Source organism: Bubalus kerabau, chromosome 5, assembly GCF_029407905.1.
Source record: "Bubalus kerabau isolate K-KA32 ecotype Philippines breed swamp buffalo chromosome 5, PCC_UOA_SB_1v2, whole genome shotgun sequence".
NCBI classification, from domain to species: domain Eukaryota; kingdom Metazoa; phylum Chordata; class Mammalia; order Artiodactyla; family Bovidae; genus Bubalus; species Bubalus kerabau.
In genome coordinates, this window is record NC_073628.1 from 198589 (window position 1) to 216488 (window position 17900).

Below are 17900 nucleotides of genomic sequence, written 5' to 3' on the forward strand. Positions count from 1 at the left end.
GAGCCTGTCTGTATTTTGGTTCCTTTGGTTTGAGGATTTCATTGCCATAAGGATTTTGGTTTATTCTTGGTCTGCACTTGAGTGTTCTTTTGAACAAACATGAGAAACACGTCTTCAATTCCATCTGATAGCCACCTGGGCAAAATCTTGGCAGACTTGTTGATTTATAGCTATGAACATGTGGCGAAAAAGGATGGTATTCTATTGTAATTTGATTTGGCCGATGTACATTCCTAAAAGTGTGGAGAGGTGGCCTTTGTATGGTGGCTGAAGCTATTATATCACTTTCAGCTGTAATTATTTTGTCACAGGAATGGGAAAGCCAGGTGCTGTCTCCACTCCACGTGAGCTACCTACCACTCTGGGCTCCCTGAGACCCACCTCGAAGTTAGTTCTTTTTCAAGAACTGAGTAAGTCTGTTTAGAAGCCTCCATCTGGGAGTGACAGTGGAATTTTTAGACTATACTTCTCTGATTCTCTGTCTGTGCAATTGTAGCTTATCAGTTATGTGTGTTTGTGTGTGTTGTTTTGGGATGAGTCTCTCTGGCTTGTGCAGGATGAGAAAATTCTACTTGCTCATTGCAAGCCACTCTGAGTGCCCTGTCGAGTGGAGATGGACCTCCGGGCCGCACCTTGTCGTCTGTGGGCCGTGTTCGCGGTCTGCGTGTCTGTGTGTGAGCCCTTGTGTTGACTGGTTGAGATGTCTGGTGACTAACAGGGCTCACGTGTGGCAACACCAGGGTGCCCTCCCTGATTGCCTCTGACTTTGCCTGTGCTGGAGCATTTGCTGGGGTTTTTTCTTTTGGAGTAGGCTTGTTATGGGCGATGAGAGCTCTTTTGCATCTTGCAGTCCTCCCCCACCAGGGTATTTTCACAAAACAGGGAGATCTTTAGTTATGTTCCCATAAATCGGTACTTGCCTGTCAACTACAAATTGGCTCTTGCCAAGAGCATTGCCGGGCCTCCCTGGTGGTTCAGTGGTAAAGAATCTGCCTGCAACCCAGGAGACCAGGTTTGATCCCTGGGTTGGTAAGATCCCCTGGAGAAGGAAATGGCTACCCATCCAGTGTTCTTGCCTGAAGAATCCCATGGACAGAGGAGCAGGCTACAGTCCATGGGGTTGCAAAGAGTCGGACATGACGGAGTGGCTAACACCTTCAAGAGCATTGCCAGTGACTGAACAACAAGGGCGTTTGCCATCTGCCCCTGTGGGGGTTGAAGCCTATGCTGCTGCGGCTGCTGAACCTCCAACACCGCCTGGAGGGTCAGGGCGGAGCGAGGCCGTCTGTGCTCCACGGGGCCTGATGGGACAGGTCTTTAGATGGCTGGACATTTTCAGAAACAGGTTTCATGATCCCAATCTTTGCATCTCCTTATTCTAGAAAAGCACCAAATCCCTTCATGATGACATCAGATACTCATGACTAGCAGAAAACTTGTAAGCGCTTGATTTACTTGGCGACTTTAATTCAGATGACCCTTATATCTACTGTTGAGAGGAGTGCAAGAGGGCTTCCACCCTGAAGACCGTCATCCATCTTAAGGCAGGATGTGGACTGGGCCTGAAGCCTGGTAACCATTGTTAAAGAAAAGGCAGAAAATCCCCTCTTCACAGATGGCAAACAAAGACTGGAAGTAAAGGTCAGGTTGGCTCCGGCGATCGATGACAGTGCCCGCACCTGCGCGGTGTGAGCCTCAGCACCAACGTGTAACAGCCGTGCAGCTGAAGCTGTAACACCCAGTCCTCTGACATCGTCGGGGTCCTTGTCGGAAACCGGCTCCCCTTGGACCTGCTGCGTCATAAACTGTGCTCTACTGTCTTGAGTGTCCTCTGAGACGTGTTTTATGCCAGATTCTATAACACTATTACTGTGGGCGAGAATCTCTTAGAAGAAATGGAATAGCCCTCATAGTCAACAAGAGTCTGAAATGCAGTACTTGGGTACAATCTCAAAAATGACAGAATGATCCCTGTTTCTTTCCAAGGCAAACCATTCAATATCACAGTAATCCAAGTCTATGCCCTAACCACTAATGTCAAAGAAGCTGAAGGTGAACGGTTCTAAGAACACCTACAAGACCTTCTAGAACTAACATCCAAAAAAGATGTCCATTTCATCACAGGAGACTGAAATGCAAAACTAGAAAGTCAAGAGACACCTGGAGTAACAGGCACGTTTGGCCTTGATGTACAAAATGAAGCAGGGCAAAGACTAACAGAGTTTTGCCAAGAGAATGCACTGGTCACAGCAAACACCCTCTTCCAACAACACAAGAGACGAGTCTACACATGGGCATCACCAGATGGTCAATACTGAAATCAGATTGATTATATTCTTTGCAGCCGAAGATGGAGAAGCTCTATACAGTCAGCAAAAACAAGACTAGGAGCTGACTGTGGCTCAGATCATGAACTCCTTATTGCAAAATTCAGACTTAAATGAAGAAAGTAGGCAAAACCACTAGACCATTCAAATATGACCTAACTCAAACCCCTTATGATTACACAGTGGAAGTGAGAAACAGATGCCAGGGATTAGCTCTGACAGACAGAGTGCCTGGAGAGCTGTGCACGGAGGGTCGTGACATTGCACAGGAGGCAGTGATCAAGACCATCCCCAAGAAAAATAAATGCAAAAAGGCAAAATGGTTGTCTGAGGAGGCCTTACAAATAGCTGAGAAAAGAATAGAAGTGAAAGGCAAAGGAGAAAAGGAAAGATGTAGCCATCTGAGTGCAGAGTTCCAAAGAATAGCAAGGAGAGATGACAAAGCCTTCCTCACTGATCAATGCAAAGAAATAGAGGAAAACAATAGAATGGGAAAGACTAGAGATCTCTTCCGGAGAAGGCAATGGCAAGCCACTCCAGTACTCTTGCCTAGAAAATCCCATGGATGGAGGAGCCTGGTAGGCTGCAGTCCATGGGGTCTCGAAGAGTCGGACACGACTGAGAGACTTCGCTTTCACTTTTCACTTTCACACAATGGAGAAGGCAATGGAAACCCACTCCAGTGTTCCTGCCTGGAGAATCCCAGGGACGGCAGAGCCTGGTGGGCTGCTGTCTATGGGGTCGCACAGAGTCGAACACAACTGAAGCAACTTAGCAGCAGCAGCAGAGATCTCTTCAAGAAAATTATACATTCCAAGGGAACATTTCATGCAAAGACAGGCACAATAAAGGACAGAAATGCCTAACAGAAGCAGAAGACATTAAGAAAATGTGGCAAGAATACACAGAAGAACTATACATAAAAGATCTTCACGACCCAGATAATCACGATGGGTGATCACTCACCTAGAGCCAGACATCCTGGAAAGCAAAGTCAAGTGGGCCTTAGGAAGCATCTCTACAAACAAAGCTATTAGAGGTGATGGAATTCCAGTTGAGCTATTTCAATTCCTCAGAGATGATCCTCTGAAAGTGCTTCACTCAATATGCCAGCAAACTCAGCAGTGGCCACAGGACTGGAAAAGGTCAGTTTTCACTCCAATCCCAAAGAAAGGCAATGCCAAAGAATGTTCAAACTACTGCACAATTGCACTTATCTCATACACTAGCAAAGTAATGCTCAAAATTCTCCAAGCCAGACTTCAACAGAACATGAACTGAGAACTTCAGATGTTCAAGCTGGATTTAGAAAAGGCAGAGGAACCACAGATCAAATTGCCAACATTCATTGGATCATAGAAAAAGCAAGTGAGCTCCAGAAAAACATTTACATCTGCTTTATTGACTACGCCAAAGCCTTTTAGTGTGTGGATCACACCAAACTGTGGAGAATTCTGCAAGAGATGGGAATACAAGACCGCCTGACCTGCCTCCTGAGAAATCTGTATGTAGATCAAGAAGCAACAGTTAGAACAGGACATGGGACGTGGACTGGTTCCAAATTGGGAAAGGAGTATGTCAAGGCTGTATATTGTCACCCTGCTTATTTAACTTATATGTAGAGTACATCATGTGAAATGCCAGGCTGGATGAAGCACAAGCTGGAATCAAGATTGCCAGGAGAAATATCAATAACCTGAGATATGTAGATGATACCACCCTTACAGCAGAAAGCAAAGAAGAACTAAAGAGCCTCTTGATGAAGGTGAAAGAGGAGAGTGAAAGAGTTGGCTTAAAGCTCAACATTCAGAAAACTAAGGTCATGGCATCTAGTCCCCTCACTTCATGGCAAATAGATGGGGAAACAATGGAGACAGTGAGAGATTTTATTTTCTTGGGCTCCAAAATCCCTGCAGATGGTGACTGTAGCCATGAAATTAAAAGACACTTGCTCCTTGGAAGAGACGTTATGTTCAACCTAGACAGCATATTATAAAGCAGAGGCATTACTTTGTCAACAAAGGTCCATCTAGTCAATGCTATGGTTTTTCCAGTAGTCGTGTATGGACGTGAGAGTTGGACCATAAAGAAAGCTGAGTGCTAAGGAACTGATGCTTTTGAACTGTGGTGTTGGGAGAAGACTCTTGAGATTCCCTTGGATAGCAAGGCGATCAAACCAGACAATCCTAAAGGAAATCCTGAATATTCATTGGAAGGACTGATGCTGAAGCTAAAATTCCAATACTTTGGCCACCTGATGTGAAGAACTGACTCATGGAAAAGATCCTGATGCTGGAAAAGATTGAAGGTGGGAGATGAAGGTGATGACAGAGGATGAGATGGTTGGATGGCATCACCAACTCGATGGACATGAGTTTGAGCAAGCCCCAGGAATTTGTGACGGACAGGGACGCCTTGTGTACTGCAGTCCATGGGGTTGCAAAGAGCCGGACGTGACTGAGCGACTGAACTGAGTCGATGTGTAGCAGCTAATGGCCTCTGATATGTATATTTAATGCCACACCACAAGTTAGAAACTGCTGCTGCTGCTGCTGCTGCTGCTGCTGCTGCTGCGTCACTTCAGTCGTGTCCGACTCTGTGTGGCCCCAGAGACAGAAGCCCACCAGGAACCCCCGTCCCTGGGACTCTCCAGGCAAGAACACTGGAGCGGGTTGCCATTTCCTTCTCCAACGCATGAAAGTGAAAAGAGAAAGAGAAGTCGCTCAGTCGTGTCCGACTCCTAGCGACCCCATGGAGCACAGCCTACCAGGCTCCTCCATCCATGGGATTTTCCAGGCAAAAGTACTGGAGTGGGGTGTCATTGGTAAAATTAGACAACTGCTACAATAAGTCTCCCAAGTTCTACACTGGTTTGCAGGCTTATTCTTCTGAGTTCCTCAGGAAGTTGGATCTATTTGTCTATTAAAGTTGCAGGTATCTCTTCTCCTACTTCTAACTGGGTCTGTTGCATCAAAATGGCATACAAAGAGATTGAGATTTTAATCATACAATACTCAGACCCAGGACTTGTAACTCAAATATTTCTAATTTGGTATTAATTCACCTGAAGATTGAGGCAGGATTACACACCATTTCAGCAGAAAGTAGCCAGGGCAGTCACCGCTCTGTTGCTTGAACAATCTGGGGAAAGATAAAACAGAAGTGGGTATTAAAAACCAGTACCCCTAAAACTGAGTTCCTCTGCCAAATTTATGATGAATGCCTCTGTCTGAAACAGTTATTTCCTTTCTTTTCCGTCTGCTCTCCTCAAGACTGAAGAGTGTCAGAAAACAGTGGGGAGTGAAACCAAGTGGGACCCTTCGAGGCTCCTGGGCATGAAAGGCTTTCTGTGTCCCCTGTTTCTTGACCTTCCCCGAAGTCCAAAGGACAGGTTCAAACAGGTACTAACCAGGGAAGGGAGGCAGGGACTAACCAGGGAAAGGAGGCAGGGACTAACCAGGGAAGGGAGGCAGGGACTAACCAGGGAAGGGAGGCAGGGACTAACCAGGGAAGGGAGGCAGGGACTAACCAGGGAAGGGAGGCAGGGCGCAGAGACAGAGGAGGAGCCGCCAAGAGAGCACTGGTGCAGCCTGGGCTTTGGCCTCAGGGTTCTGGTTTGGCCTCAAGGGATAGATGTAACGGTCTTTGAGCTCCTTACAGGACTCAAACCCCCAAAAAATGAAGATGTTAGCCTGACAAGCATCCTTCTCTCCAGAGAGGATCGCAGTTTGGTAACGCTGAGACCCAGAGACGCTCATCGGGGACCACCTGAGGCCAGGTTAAAGGAGGCAGACCTGGCACAGACCTGCTGCGCCCTTGACCCATCGCTACAGAACTCCTCACCAGACGCTCAGGGTCAGGACACAAGGTTTGAGGTCATGGCCCTGCTGTGTCCCCCTTTGCCTGGTAAAGCAATAAACTGTTTTTTTCTACTTCATCCAAAACTCAGTCTCGAAGATTCAATTCAGCACCAGTGCACAGAGGCCCGGCTCACGGCGTCACTGTCTCTCTCACCCTCAATCGTCAGGCAAAGTCAAGAGAACTACAGGGGTTGTCAGGCTGAAAATGTCTAAATTTGCCCAAACTACTGGACTCCCCAGGCCTAAGGTCTTGCTGACAATTCAAAGGACCCAATTTGGGAATCATAAACTCACTCCACAGCAGTCATCAGCAGAGAGACAGCAGACTGATGTCTACAGGGATCCGACCGTCTGCTGATCCCTTGCCCTATGCCAGTGCGACCAGCTACTGAAAGTCTCCAGTTCTTATGCTCAGGCTTGTCATCAACAGGCTGAAGAAGCCTTCCCAGCTCCAATTCAAAGGACCCTGCTGGTCAGTCTACAGCCTCATGACTGCGTCTTCTGGAAACTTCACCAGAGGAAGACAGCCTTCAATGTCACGGGAAGGGACCTTACTGACCACGAACACAGCTGCAAAATTAGTTATGGAGCCTTGGGTACACATCTCACAGCTAAACAAGGTCCCACTTGACATCTGGTCCTGCGCAGACACTGGGGACCTCCAGATCAAACAGACAAGCAGAGGCTTCAGACTCTAAAATGCACAACCCTTTCTTATTCTTTCCTTTACTCTGGCATTGAAGCTGAGTCCCCCTTACACTGAATTTCTCTGCAGAGTTTATGATGAGCCTCTCTATCCAAAAGTTTGCTCCTTTTCCTGTCTCCCACCACCCCATTCCCCTCAGGATCAAGGGGTATCAAAGAAATGGGAGGACTGAAACCAAGCAGGGTCCTGTGGGCCTTCTGAGTACAAACACCCCTCTGCGTCCTCTTGGTTCTTGTTTGTTGAAGAAGGCTGTGGTCTCCCAGGCCCTCCCTGTGTTCCAAAGAGCAGAGAAGGTAGTTACTGATTAGGGAAGCGAGGGAACGAAACAGAGGGAAATCGGTTAAAGGTGGAAAGCAACGACGACAGCTCAGGATAAACCGAGTCCTAGCTGCTCCTCAAGGGGTGTCCCCAGCAATCGGCCAGAATTCTTTGTTCTCAGGGAATGAAGACCCACCTGCCTCTCATTTGAGGATCTTGCCATCCGTCTCTGCTGCTGCTTTAACCCCTGAGTCATAAGCCTCTGCTCAGCCTGCGTGCACACGTTAGCACTGCAGGAATTCTGCCCACAGCTTGGGGTGTACATGGCAGCCCCCTTTCAAAGAAACCCACATGGTGATAAGGACATGTGAACAAGAAAAACAAACACTTGTTTATTTGATCTGAAGGAGCGTCATGAGCAGATCAGATTAATGTCAACTGGAGTCAAATGACCAAGAAGAGAGACCGTGGACTGTGGCCTCTTCCTCCTCCTGACCTCATCTCTGCAGGCTTCCCACCTTCCTGTTGTGAGAGCAGTCTGCATTAAGATGGATCTTAGGATATTAGTCTGCCATCTTCTCGGTTTGCCTGCTTCTGAATAAAGTCACTATTCTTCCCTAACACCTTTCTCTCAACTCACTGGCCTGTCATGTGAGCTTGGATGAGGTTCCAGTTACAGACATCGTCCTCGTCAGTATCCCCTGGGCTCTGGCCTTTCGTGCACTGAATGTATCACCCAAGATCCTGATTTGTCCATGATGCTGGAGACCCCTGGTGCTCCCTGAGGCCAATTTCTTTTCTATTCCAAATGTCACTGCAAACTACAAAAGACCCTTCGGAAATCTCTTACTAAGTTCAGCTCTTACTGTTCCTGAGGCCAAGCTTGTATGCTCGCCACCTGACAGCCAATCAATGCATCAAGAAGCCATGTGTCAGAAGAACCCATAGTAACCTTATTTGCGCAGATGAAGATGTCAGACTCACGTTCCAAAGAACCATCTTCCCTGAGCTAGAATTCTGGTTTCTTTTATACTAAAGGGGAGGCGGTTGCTGCAGCCTTCTTCCAGACCTCGGAGGGGATGTGATAACTCTTTGTTCTTGGAGCTGCCTGTGTAGGTCTGGTCACAAACCTCCAGGAGAGGAGTATTATTCTCTGTTCTGTAGCCTTTTCTCCTCTATTTGAATGAAACATTGTTATGCCTTTAAAGGTCTAGCTTGGGAGGCAGAGCCTTAAGAAAGGGCTATTATGTATATTTCAGGCTATAGGCAACATTCATTTATTTTTTAATTTTAAAATATTGGCTGCCGGGTCACACAGCTTGTGGGATCTCAGGTCCCCCACCAGGGACTGAACAATGAGGGCACAGAGTCCTAAACACTGGACTACCAGGGAACTCCCAAGGCAACATTCTTTCGGCTTTGAGGAGCTGGGGTGCAGAGCCAGTACCACAAAGATTAGAGCTAAGGAATAGATCCGATATGGAGTCAGGCTTGTTGCTTGTTTCCTCACGTGTCTTGTTTTAGCCTGCACCCAGTTATGCCTGTCCTTGCGCTACACACAAGTACAATCACATCACACGCGCGTCAATCACATCACACACGCGTCACACACAAACGCCTGGACCTCAGCGCGCCTGCAGCCTCAGCTCCCTGTGGCCGTCTGGGTCAGACCTGCCCCGCAGCTAAGAAGGATCTCCAGCAGCACTCATATTTGCCGGGCATTTAGAATGACTCTATTTCAGACTAGAAGATTTCTTACCACATGTGCCTAAAATCTGATTGACCCCTGGCTTAAAAACAGGTTAGCGCAGCCAGCAGGCCCCCTGAACAAATCCATGAGCAGCGTGCCCGGATGGGAGGTCCTGGGCGTGCTTATCACCCTTCTTGGGCCGTTGGAAGCCCGGATGCTGGCACGCAGCCAGGCAGTGCCTAGTAGGTCGTCAGGTTGTGCCCTTAGCTTTCCGCAAAGACCCCCCGTTGGTCAGCTCCCCTGGATCCACATCGAGGTTAGGAAGGACCCACCAGGAGGCCTTCAGGACTCAGGATTCGCTCCTATGGAGGGCCATACCTCCCTGGGTAGAATGTAAATGAGGATATGGTCAGAAAACTCTCCTTAACTCGAGTCACTCCAAAGATGAGAAACACTGCACAAACCAAACCGAGGGATATTCTGCAAAACACTGATGGACACGCTTCAGATGTGTTGTGATCATGAAGGGCAAGGAAGCACTGAAATTGTTACAGGCCGGAGGAGGCTGGGAGGAATAACTGAATGCAGCCAGGGTCCTGGAACAGAGAAAGGACATTGGTGAGAACACTGGTGACGCTTGAACAAGGTCTGCAGTTTGGTCAACAGCATCATGCCCATGTTAATGTCCCAGTTTGATGATGGTACCATGGGGAGCCTGGCTGAAGAGGGATAGCGGCCCTTGGTACCGCCCTTGCGATTTTCCACATGTCTAAAATTGCTTCAAAATACAAAGCTAGGGAAAAGTCAATGTTAGGCTTGCTGAAATAAGTACTTGGTGCTAGGATAAGCAGGCTGGAGCCCGGAGGCCGCCTGCCTGAGCACCTGGGCCTGCCCTGCTGTCCAGCATGCGGGGCTGGAGAAGCTACCTAACGCCTCCAGTGCTTCTTTTCTAAAATGAGGAAAATAACCACACTATCTGATCAGGTTGTTAAGAGGTTAAACCTATTAACACACGTGAAGCATTCAGTGTTTGGTACAGACTGAGTCCCTGGAAGGGCTGGCTCTTACCACTCTTCTGATGACCAGAACTGAAAACAGGGATGGACCCCTGAAAGGCAGGTTGGTGTGTGGGATGTCAATCTAGAGTGGTCCTGAGAGGTGACAGGGGACATGCAGGAGGTGAGGATGAAGAGGGAGCTGAGCTGTTGGGAAAGAAGTGCTTCATGTCCTGGGATAGAAGGAGAAAGGAAATGAGAGGAGGGAATGCTTGAGGAAGAAGCAGAGCCAAACTTCCCAGAAGTGAAGAAAGATGAAGGGCTTCAGACTGAGGGTCACAGAGAGGCAAGATAAGACATAACCCACACTTGGATGTGCTGCAGTGACGTTTAAGAGAATCAGAGAAAAGTGTCCGAAAAGAAGGTTCCACAGAGAACGAACAGACCACATACATGGGAACAAGAATCATACTGATCCCAGATTTCTGTACAAACCACATAAGAAGATATGGGATGGTATTTTAAAGAATTACAAGTAAAAAAATAGAAAATTAAATATTCAGCCAAATTGTCATTCAAATAACAAAGATATTTCCAGAAAGCCTCAGAATGTGCCCCTCCCAAACACCTACATTGATAACATTTTTGAAGCAGGAACTGAAAAGGAGGAAAAACACACCCAGGAAAATCCACAAGCCATAAAGGAAGTGAGGGGCCAAACATCTTTGCAAAGCCTTTTCCTATTTTAGGAACAAACCACCACCACCAAAAGGCAGGAAAAAGGGCAAAAGGGCAGCCGCACAAGCCCCACATAAAATTCTGGGCAAGGCCAGCGTGACGGCACGAGAAGGGACGCCAGAGAGCGAAGGCGTCAGGGACCTCGACGCGCGGCGCTGGGAGCAGACAGGCTGCAGACGCAGCAGCACATCCGTGTCCACCACCCGGACAGCTGTGGGCCATGAAGGCGCTTAGTGTTCACTGGTGAGTGAGTGAATATAACTTCTTATGAAAGTTATAAATTTAAAAACATCCAACAAATGAAGATCAACAACAATGAAGAAAGAAACAGGAGAGGAGAGCAAATAACAAATGTGAGAAACGTGACAGAAATGAGTCCCAGCAGAATTATTATACGAATTAAAAAAAAGATCCAACAGGGAATGTAGTTAGGAAAAGACCCAGAAGTATGGAGAAATCTCTGTCTCTGAAATTGGATTTATTTTAAAATTTTTATTTCTTTTGATGTGGATCATTTTCAAAGTCTTTATTGAATTTGTTACAATATTGCTTCTGTTTTTTGGCCCTGAGGCATGGGGGATCTTAATTCCCTGACCGGGGATGGAGCCCACACCCTCTGTATTGGAAGCAAAGTCCAACCACTAGACGGCCAGGGAAGTCCCTGAAACTGGGTTTAGGTGATTCCTTGCCAAAATCATCAGGGTCCTCTCTGGGGTGAGATGCCCTCTCAGGCCTGAGACCAACTGTGGACCCAGAACCCAAAGAGACGAGAAAACTTGGTTGAGGATCAGCAGGAAAAACATCACAGAACTCTGAATGCTGGAATTTCCAGATAATGAACCAGCTGTGCTTACTAAGCCCTTGGAGGTAAACAGAAATATTTTAGCAGGCATAGTAAGCCGTTAAAAGTGACTTTACAGAACTGAAAAGAAACTAATTAGAAATCATAGAACTGAAAGTCAGTGTAACGGAAAAAAGAATCACTGGGGAGTTTATAACATCTGCAGCACACCTGGAGTGAACCTGCAGTGAGTCTTGGACCTCATGGAAAGTCTGCTTCCAGGTGAGGCTGACGCTGCTACCCAGGACCTTCACTTTGAGAAGACGGATGCAGAGAAACCCTGCAGACAGTGGATGAAACCAGTCAGCAATGAGAGGTAGAGGGCAGTGAGAACTTTTAATCTGTGTTTAATTGGAAGTCCAGAAAGGAGAGGAAGTGGCTGCTGCTGCTGCTGCTGCTAAGTCGCTTCAGTCATGTCCGACTCTGTGCGACCCCTGAGACGGCAGCCCACCAGGCTCCCCCGTCCCTGGGATTTTCCAGGCAAGAGTACTGGAGTGGGGTGCCACTGCCTTCTCCGGGGAGAGGAAGTGGAGCGTGGAGGAAATCAGAATCTGAAAGCACCCTGGGTGAGAATGTCCTAAAGCCGCTGGGAGACCAGCGCACAGATGAAGCGCCTGGAGAAGTCTCTGCCAGAACAGATACAAACAAGTCCACGCCTCTACACATCGAGTAAACCTGTAGCAAATAAAAGGTGTAAACACAGACACACACACTCTGGTGATGTCCAGAGCCCCTGATGAGGAGCAGCAGCTCCACCGTGGCTGGCGGCACAGAAACTGCAGAAGCAGAAGCTAACGGCCTGTGTGTTCAGCTCAGACCTGAAATTCTTTACTATGTGAAAGTACTTTTCAAGAATGAGGTAAGATTTCTTTTTTTTTTGGAAAACAAAAATGGAGGGGCTTTGGGCACCAGCAAGCCCCCACCAAAGGGAGCTCTCCACACCAAAGGGAAAGGACTTGGATGGACTGGGTGTGAAGGGGTGAGAAGCCACGAGACCTGTGTGTGGTCCGTCAACCCGTCGTAGTGGCACCAACAGTGATCACATCGTCATGTGTTAGAAAATGAGAAATCACAGAGCACGGAACCACGGCATAATCAGGAGGGAGGCAGGCCCTCCGTCCCGGCGTCAGGCAAGGAGGCACCCCGGTGTCTCAGAGTGATGTGATTACTGTAAGCAACCCCCGCTCGAATAACAGGAAAGGGGGGTGGAGTAGCCACACGTTTGGATGAAATCATAAAATAACAAACATTAGCTTAACTAGAGATATTCTGGAATTAGTAAGGTGGGGTGTCTGGTGGGGATGCCAGATGCAAATGCCAGATGCCAGATGCAAAGTTCACATACAAACACTGGCTGTATTTCTGTCTCCAGCCAATGGCCATCAAGCATGAAGAAAGTTGCCAGCCTTCTCTGGTGGGTGGATTGCAGAAGTGGTGCCAAGTCTCCAGCCCAGCACAGCCCCCCAACAAGGGTCCTGGATGAGGAGCCACTTTGGCCACTTTTCCACACCTCTTGCTACACGTGTCTGTCTAACGAGTATGGAGGGAGCGACATGGCCAGTCCCCAGACCGCACTGCAGAGCCCCTCACACATCTCTCTCTGAGCCCTAAGAACAAGCCCTACCTGACATGCTGGAGGATGACCGTGCCCATAGAAGGGCTGACATTGTCCCCTCAACACACAGCTGGCAGCAGATGATGACGGGCTCTGCCAAGGCCAACCAAGGCTGGTCCAGGTCTTGGGCAAAAGCAAACACTTATTGGTATATACCTTTGGAGAAGGAAATGGCAACCCACTCCAGTGTTCTTGCCTGGAGAGTCCCAGGGACGGGGAAGCCTGGTGGGCTGCCGTCTCTGGGGTCGCACAGAGTCGGACACGACTGAAGTGACTTAGCAGTAGCATTGGTATATACCACTGAGGTTTTGTGGCTGCTCATTATGCAACTTCATTGTGGGAATAGATAATTGAAACCAGAAAGAGACAGCGTTACACAACTCCCAGAGCAGCTACCCTTGGTGTCAGGCGGACTCTCAACAGAAGCGTCGTCCCTTGCCGCCACCAATGGCAAGTGGCTCTGCCCTTGGACAGACAAGCTGTGGAATGGTCACGCCGAGGACACGACACCGGCCAAGATAAATGACCGCAGCTACAGCCAAGGCAAGGCTCAGAGCGTGATGCTGAGAAGGACGAAAGACGCTAGAGAGGACAGCACCCTTTCACTTTTTTTGCTGTTTTGCTGTTTCTAGTCACTAAGTCGTGTCTGACTCTGGTGAATCCTGGAATGGTAAGCTTCCAGGCTCCTCTGACCCATGAATTCAAAATAGGCAAATTTGTGTTCAGGTTCAACCTGCGGTGAATTAGGCTCCTTTTAACCTCCACTTAGGGGTTAAACGTCGCATCGAGGGCAAGCATGTGCGCAGCATAAAGGCCCAGAGAGTTGCAAGCTCTGCAGGGCTGGCACGGGACCCTCATGGGGCGGTGGCAGCAGGCGACCTGTGAATCGGTAGTTTCGCAGGCGTTTGCATTTTAGCCATTTGCGAGGCAGAACTTTCATGTTTCTCACATTTTGGTGTATTTGTGAAATTCCACAGCAAGGAAAGGTTAAAAGTATATGCACCTAACAACACAGATAGCAGACAAGGCCCCAGCAAACGGAAACGCTGGGAGCGGTGGATTTGTTAGCAGCTGTTTTCCTAAGGTCATCAAAATTCTACCAGCAGAATGCCTGGGAAAACATGAAGGCAAGGCCAGTGTCTCCGGTGGGCAGGAGATGAGCTGGGGCCCCAGCTGACCGCTAGGAAGGGTGCACTGCTCAGGACACGTGGGTTAGGCTATGGCACGGACAGCCCCAAGTCCCTGTGTCCTGATCTGACTGCATCCCAGGAAGGGGCCCGGGTTTTGCCTCCCTCAGTCAGGCAGGGACCAGGGAAGGGGCCTGCAGGCTGGAGGCAGAGGAAGGGCACTGGGGACTCAGCCTGGCTGCACTGGGACTGGGCAGAATGGAGCCCCACCTTCACACCTGGCCAAGAAGACCTTGGGGTGCTCCTTCCTGTGTCCCCTGGGGGACTATCTCGAAGCCTCCTCCAGCCCCATGAAGACTGAAAGTGAGGCAAAGGAGGCCTCGAGAGGCCTTGCGTCAAGCGGGCGGACTCTGGGCTAAAACAAGGGATCCCTGAGGCCCACAGTAGCAGCACAGACTCGGGAGCAGAGGCGGGCGTGGTCCTGCAGGCCCCGGCAGCTGTGCCGAGGAGCCCGCCTGGGCGCACGCATTCCTCGGCAAGCCTGGAGGGCACGGCCCACTTGCTGCTCTAACGGCCCTTGGAGACCCCAAGGCTCTCCCAGCCCCTTCTCCCCACAGAGAGCCGGGGCCCCAGGGTTATTGTAGGTCTCGAGCCGGCACGGAGTTTTTGGCTCCAGGCGGATGCTTTTAGGGGACAGGAGAATGCTTTCATATACGCATCAGCTCCTAAAACTTCAAGTTCACTCAGGTTCAGTGCCAGTCACACCTGGCGCTCCTCTCCCCACAGTGCTCGTTTCTGCTCTTCTTCACTTTTTCAGCCTCTGCTCTTCACGCCCACTGCCCCCACTGCCCCACAATGCAGGTATCTGACGTGCCAGGCTGAGGTGGGCAAATGGCCCCTGCTGGAGGACACCTGGAGAGCCTGCCACGCCACGTTTTACTGCTGGGTTGAGGCGCTATTGCTCTTCCCACCCCAGCCTCCCTGGACTTGGTCTGTTTCTTTTCATCTGATCTCACCACCAGCCCTCTTCTCTGAACTCAGGGCCCAGAACATGCAGAGCAGCAAACAGCTCGCGGTGGGTATTTCTGACCAACCCCTGGTCCCAGGGATACAAGGCTTCAGGTTTTGGGCCCACCTTCCTAACATCGCAGGGAGCTGGGTGCCCCTCCATCCACTCATCAGGCAGGGTTCTCCGGATAAAAGTTCTGCTCTGGAGGGCTGGGGTCTGGGGGGTAGCCAGGCCCAGGCCCACAGAAGGCGGGTCTCTGCTGTACTTTCTACTAGGCCCTCTGAGGGGCTGCACAGGCCCCCTACGCTGGGGAGGGGTCTGCTTCACTCAGCCCACCTTTCAAAGCGAAGCTCATCCAGAAACACCCCCAGACCCCCAGGATAACCTCTGACGAAACCTCTGGGCGCTGCGCCTCAGTCAGGCTGACGCACAACTTTCAGAGCGCACGACTTCACTGGGTTGGTCTTTCCAGCCGCTGGGAACACCGTTTTGTTGCTCTCTCCTGGCCCGAGGCCACAGTTACAGGGCTTCCCCATGCTGGTCAGTGTGAGCTGGACTGTGCCGAGGTGACAAGTGACCCTGATCCCAGTGCCGGCCAAGCAAGCTCTGTTTCTGCTGCCACTAGACGTGGGCGGGCGGCTGTGGGCGGTAGGTCCCTCTCACCCAGGGGCCAGGAAGCCCTGGGCCGGGGTAAGGGCCCACCGTGGGCTTCCTGAAGGCCACAGGGATGTGGGGAGTCCACGTGGTGCTCGCAAGTGACCCGCACCTACACCCGTGTCCCGGCTGCTGCGGGACTTGGAAGGGTGGGGGGCGGGGAGGGGGGTGGGCACGCGGGCAGCGGGCTCGCAGCGGAGAGAGGAGGCGCCTCCAGCAGCTCCGGGCCTGCGCACTGCCGCCAGCGTGGGAGGCAGGCAGAGCCTCCCCGAAACCGGAACGCGCTCCGGCGGCCCCGCCTCGGCAGTCCCCAGGCAGCTGGGCCGTGAGCCCTGGCTTCAGGGCCGCTCTGGCCGCGTGGCAACTGCGACGTGAAAAGGTACTTCTTGGGCACACCCCTGGTGGTCCAGTGGTTAAGAAAATGCCTTCATATGCAGGAGAGGCAGGGTCAATCCTCGCTCGGGGAGTTAGGACCCCGCACGCCTCAGGGGCAGCTAGACCCACGCCAGGCGACTGCTGAGTGGGCCTGCCCCAAGTACGACCCCACGCAGGGAAATGAATAAGTAACTATTAGAAAGAAAGAAAAGGTGCTTCCTGCCTGTAGCAGCCTGAGGGCCGGGACCTCACACCTTCAGGAGAGGGTAGTTCCTAAAGGACAGTGTGTCAGGCTGCTTGTGGCCAAGACCGATGGTGCTTCTGCTTTCTCTGTGAGGCAAAGCTCTATTTATTGGCTACTCTGTTTTGGCCAGTAAGAGACCCTGTAGAGACTTGCTTTTCCTTAGAATGCTAATTCATGAAATTTCAGAGGCTGGGTTTCACAAGAGGAGGAACTATCTTTATACACCTTAGGCATGTTCAGAAATCTGTTTTATACTGTGTTAACCTGAGAACCAGGATGGTACGATCACTCACCTAGAGCCAGACATCCTGGAATGTGAAGTCAAGTGGGCCTTAGAAAGCATCACTACGAACAAAGCTAGTGGAGGTGATGGAATTCCAGTTGAGCTATTTCAAATCCTGAAAGATGATGCTGTGAAAGTGCTTCACTAAATATGCCAGCAAATTTGGAAAACTCAGCAGTGGCCACAGGACTGCAAAAGGGCAGTTTTCACTCCAATCCCAAAGAAAGGCAATGCCAAAGAATATTCAAACTATTGCACAATTGCACTCATCTCACACGCTAGCAAACTAATCCTCAAAAAATTCTCCAAGCCAGGCTTCAACAGTACATAACCAAGAACTTCAGATGTTCAAGCTGGATTTAGAAAAGGCAGAGGAACCAGAGATCAAATTGCCAACATCCATTGGATCATAGAAAAAGCAAGAGAGTTCCAGAAAAATACCTACTTCTGCTTTATTGACTACACCAAAGCCTTTGAGTGTGTGGATCACAACAAACTGTGGAAAATTCTTCAAGAGATGGGAATACCAGACCACCTGACCTGCCTCCTGAGAAATCTGTATGCAGGTCAAGAAGCAACAGTTAAAACTGGACATGGATCAATGGATTGGTTCCAGATTGGGAAAGGAGTGTCAAGGCTGCATATTGTCACCCTGCTCATTTAACTTATATGCAGAGCACATCGTGCAAAATGGAGGGCTGGATGAAGCACAAGCTGGAATCAAGATTGCCAGGAGAAACAGCAATAACCTCAGATATGCAGATGTTGTCACCCTTATGGCAGAAAGCAAAGAATAACTTAAGAGCCTCCTGAATAAAGTGAAAGAGGAGAGTGAAAAAAGTTGGCTTAAAGCTCAACATTCAGAAAACTAAGATCATGGAATCTGGGTCCATCATTTCATGGCAAATAGATGGGGAAACAATGGAAACAGTGACAGACTTTTTTTTTTTTTTTTTGGCTCCAAAATCACTGCAGATGACAGATGGTGACTGCAGCCATGAAACTAAAAGATGCTTGTTCCTTGGAAGAAAAGCTATGTTCAACCTAGACAGCATGTTAAAAAGCAGAGACATTACTTTGCCAACAAAAGTCCATTTGGTCACAGCTATGGTTTTCCAGTAGTCATGTATGGATGTGACAGTTGGACTATAAAGAAAGCTGAGCGCCGAAGAACTGAT